The following is a 5,149-nucleotide window of genomic DNA, read 5'->3' as shown; positions in this document are numbered from 1 at the left end:
GAAACTAAAACAGTCTTTTTAGAGAGACAGAGTAGGGTCAGGAGAGATGAGGCTGAAGAGGTAGGTGGGGTCAAATTGTAAAGTTCCCTGAATAATGAATTAATTTACATATTATCGTATAAGCAATGTGGACACACTGATCACTTTTAGGCAAAACCATGACAGAATCAGAAAAATTACTCCTGGCAGAATAATGAATGAATAAGAGGGCAGGGCACTAGTGAAGCATAATTAAAAGCTTAGAAAAAAAGATGATTATGATCTAAACAAGAGCAGAAAGAATAGAAAAATAAAAACAAATTTGAAAAAAACTTCAGAGAGAAAACTGACCAGGCTTGGTAATCCATTGGACAGTGTGAGCTCACTCATTCAGCAAATATTTATAACAGTCACTGCTCCAGGCACTGTACTAGGGTGATGCGATACAATGGTGAACAAAAGAAATATGATCTTTGACTCGATGGAGCTGAAAGTCTAGATATATAACAAACAGTGAGATAAGTATAGAATTACAAATCATTACAAATGCCATTACAGAAAACAACAATGTATTGTAAGAGGATAACAGAGAAATCCTGGCTCATAGTAGATACTAAAAGAAGTACTAGAGGGAGAGAAGAAGCCAGACTCTTGAAGAAGCCAGAATTGGGGAGGAGCATACCAAGGAAAAAAAACAGGCACTGAGGCAAGAAAGGCTTTCTCAAACTTTGTCGAACAGGAAAAAAATGCCAATCACTGAGGTGGAGAGTAGCACAAGATGAAGTTAAGAGAAACAAAAACAAGGGCCAGGTCATTCAGAACCTTATAAATCATGTTTAAGAGTTCATATTTTCTCCTAAATCAAACAAAAAGCCTTTACAAGTCTTGAGCAAAGATGTTAGTTAAAAGATTATTGTAGGTAAAAAAAAAAAAAAATGGCATAGATGATAGAGGCTTTGTTCATGCCTCTTGCAACCAAATCAAAATTGTGACAGAAAACAGCAAGAAAAGTCGCCGGGGATCTAGATGAACAAGCCCTACAACTACGGAGAGAAATAAGAAATCACCCTGAGATGAGAGAGGAGGTAGGACCAAGCAAGGACACAAGGCTGCCAGGCCCCAAGCGGCTGAGTGGGACGGAGCAGCAGCAGCAGCCACAGATGTCTCTTAAAGAGGCTGTGTCCGCAAACAGACTTTCTCGGTGACAGACGTGCTTACTCTGAGCACCAGCACCGGGTCAGCTGCACAGGGGGCACCAGGGACTTACGGGGGGACACTGAGTTGTTGAAGTGAGAGCCAGAGGCTAGGGTCTCTCCTATGTTGAGCCCTCGCTACTCCCAGTGTGCTGACGTAGGGCCAGCATAACTGAGATGTCATCAAACTAGATAATAGAGGTCGCTCCGCCCAGAGGATTCCCTGAAACTCTGCCTCACCCAACTCACCGCCCCACCCAAGCCACATCCTTGGGAAGTCAGGTGCTCCTTGTTGAACAGAACCAAGACTCACACTGGCAGCAGCTGGCCTCCGTTTCTGTTGTGGTTTCTCAAGGCACCTGTAAGCACAGCATGGTGGACTGCTTGCTGAATCTTAACAGGTGGCCCCCGGAGGGGCACAGGCTGGGGCTAAACTGGCCTGCAGCTGAACCCCTCTCAGGACTGTGCCTCTGGACACCTACTACACAAGGCTACACTAATAAGACCCAGAGACTTAGGAGCTTTGCTTAGTACATAGAAACAGACACAAAAAGGCAGCCAAAATGGGAAGACAAAGAAGCAGAAACCATATAAGAAAAGAGAACAGAGATCCAGATATAATGAAGTCAAGCAATCTAACAAATACAGAATTCAAAACACTGGTTATAGAGATGCTCAATGAACTTAGGGGAAGTATAAATGAATTCAGTGAGAATTTGAACAAAGAGATAAAAAACATAAAAATGGAAATGGAAATTATAAAATGGAACCAGTCAGAAATGAAGAACACATTATCTGAAATGAAGAGTATGTTAGATGAAATAAACAGAATGGATAAAGAGGATTGAACCACTGATATAGAGGGTGAGGAAGCCAAGGACACTCAATCAAAATGGCAAGAAAAAAGAAGCCAAGACTATAATAATAATTTAAGGAGCCTATGGGACACTATTAAAGGTAAAAATATCTGTCTCATCGGCACACCGGAAGGAAAACGAGATGTTGAAGAGCTATTTGAAGAAATAATGATGGAAAACTACCCTCACCTAGTGAAGGAAATAGACATACAACCCCAGGAAGCTCAGAGAGTCCCAAGAAAGAGGAACCCAAAGAGGCCCACATCAAGACACATCATAATTAAAACGCCAAAAGTTAAATACAAAGAGGGAATCTTAAAAACAGCAAAAGCAGTTAGTTACCTACAATGGAGCACCCATAAGACTGGCAGCTGATTTCTCAAAAGAAACCACGCAGGACAGAAGGGCTTGGCACAAAACATTTGACAGTATGAAGACCCAGGATCTACAACCAAGATTATTTTATCCAGCAAAACTATCATTTAGAGTTGAAGGACAGATAAAGAGCTTCCCAGACAAAAATAGGCTAAAGGAATTTATCAACACCAAGCCAGTATTACAGGAAATGTTAGAGGGACTTCTTTAAGAAGAAAAAACATGTATCAAAAACAGGAATAAAGAACGCTAATAACTACATTCCTAACAGAAGTACTTCAAATGGAAAAGAATTAAGTGCTCCAAACCAAAAGGTAGAGTGGCTAAATGGATAAAAAACAAGACCTCTGCATATACTGCCTACAAGAGACTCATTTCAGATTAAAAGACACACACAGACTAAAAGAACGGAGATGGAAAAAGATATCGCCTTGATGGACCTACAGGGTACTGCACCGAATGAAATGAGTCAAATAAAGAAAGACAAATATCACATGATTTCACATACATGTGGAATCTAAAGAACAAAATAACAACAACAAAAGTGGAAATAAACTCATAGAAACAGAGAATATTTTGAGGGCTACTAGATGGGAGGAGGGTTTGGGGGACGGCAAAAAAAAGGCAAAGTGATTAAGAGGTACAAATGGATAGTTGCAGAATAGAGATGTAGACATGGAGATGTAGAGTATAGCATGGGAAAAATGGTTAAATATGTAATAAATATGTAAGGGGGAAGAGGGATACTAGATTTAGTGGGGTGATCACTTTGCAAGTTATGTGGATCTCTGATCACTAGGCTGTACAACTGAAACTGGTATATTATTATATGCCAACTATAATTGAAAAAAACTCATCGAATTGTACAATGAAAACAAAACAAAAACCTGAATCTGATGAAGCCTCTAGATATTAACTTATAAGTAATATATAGAAACAAGGAACTTGTTAAACTGTAACAGAAAAATGAAAAATCCAGAGTGGAAAAAACTTTGCAGGACAAACAACATGGTTTCTTCAACAAGTAAATTGACAAGGGGAAAAAAAGAGATTGAGAGGAAACTAAACAATTAAGAGAGACACAAAAGATATCAAGCAATCTGTGTAGCCCTGGTGTGGCTTCTGTTTCAAAGTGTTAAAGAAAGTATGACATTTGAACCACACTAACAATTAAGATGCTATTAAGGGATTATTGCGGGGAGTGGGGCTTGTTTGCTTTTTTTAAGTAGATGTGACACCATGGGGGTCATTATGGGCCTTAGCAAAAGCAGTTGTGATGAGGTGATGAGGGTAGAGTGGAGGAGGCTGCCAAGTAAACAGGAGGTAAGGAGCTGGAAGCAGACATCATAAACAGCTATTTAAAAAAGACTGGCTTTGAAGGAGAGCAAAGACATGGTTTAGCTGGAGCCTGACATGGGATCTCAGGAATGCTTTTGATTGGTGGGGAAAACTGTTTTCCTTTAAACAAAACATTTAAATACTGCTTATGATAATTCATTAGAAAGCAATGAAGTGAGTTTTCTAAGATGGGACCATGGGAAGGAATCTAAAAGCATGTGAAGGAGCAGGCCCTTCCTTGAACCACGTCCTTCGTTGTAAAGGAAGAGGCAAAAGCAAAAATGGGTACAAATCCAAGCAGATTCTTAGATTCAGTAGCAGGAAAATGAAGCTTCATTTTATCTGTGATGTATGAGGCAAAGTCTAGCATACAAAAGATGAGAAGGGCAGGGGAGAAAGTGACAGGTGGAGACTGAGGGGAGAACAGAAGATAACCCTAAAAAAAAGCAGCTATTTCCAGAGCTGGAAAACACAGGGAGAAAAACAGGTTTGTGCAAATGGGAAATGAATAAACTCTTGTTTCTTTTTAAATACATAAACATACATAGTCACATAGTTATAATCACTGTGGAAGTGGGAAATGAGTCAGTTGAATAAATCAACTCCTCAAGACATCGTTAAAAGAAAGGTTGTGGTGAGATTTTCAGTTTGCAAATATTAAATCCTGTCAAGAGCCTGTTAGGTCTTCATACTCCTTGACCTAGTATTTCTACCCATGGGGATTCATTTTAAAGAAATAATTTTTGAAAGGAGAAAGCTAAATGTAATGTTATTAATAAAATTAGTTTAATTTATAATAGGAAAAGAAAAACCTAAACGATTGCGATGATAAGTTTTACATGTCGACTAGGCTAGGCTATAGCATCCAGTTATTGAATTAAATACTAACCTAGGTGCTGCTGTGAAGATATTTTATAGATGTGGTACACACTACAATCAGTTGATTTTAAATAAAGGAGGTTATTCTTCATAATCTGGGCAGGTGTCATCCAATCAGTTGAAAGGCCTCAAGAGCGTAACTGAGATTTCCCTGAGAAAGAATTCTACTTATGTTTCTCTGGTAGGACAGATACTATGGTTTAGGCAAATAATAAAATACAATCTTAAATTTTATAACGAACACTAAGTAACATGTGAAACATTTATAGGTCTAGAAAAAATGGCAAACAAAAAACTTAGGTCTACACTGTGATTATAACCATGTGAATATATATATATGTTTGTGTGTAATAAAAAAGAAAACAAGAGTACATTCATTAGTGATAGAATCATGGCTGAATTTTAAATATAGTATTACAAAACAGTTTGTGAAATAGAGCTCTGTTATTTTTAGTGGAAGAAAGTAATACTTTAGATGTTAAGCCTTATTAGAATTATGTGGCACTTTAAAAAAAAACTCATACTAAT

This window comes from Pteropus vampyrus, unplaced genomic scaffold (genome assembly GCF_000151845.1).
Source record: "Pteropus vampyrus isolate Shadow unplaced genomic scaffold, Pvam_2.0 Scaffold141, whole genome shotgun sequence".
Taxonomy (NCBI): domain Eukaryota; kingdom Metazoa; phylum Chordata; class Mammalia; order Chiroptera; family Pteropodidae; genus Pteropus; species Pteropus vampyrus.
The sequence above is the reverse complement of the archived record's forward strand: the minus strand, read 5'-3'. Positions refer to the sequence as shown.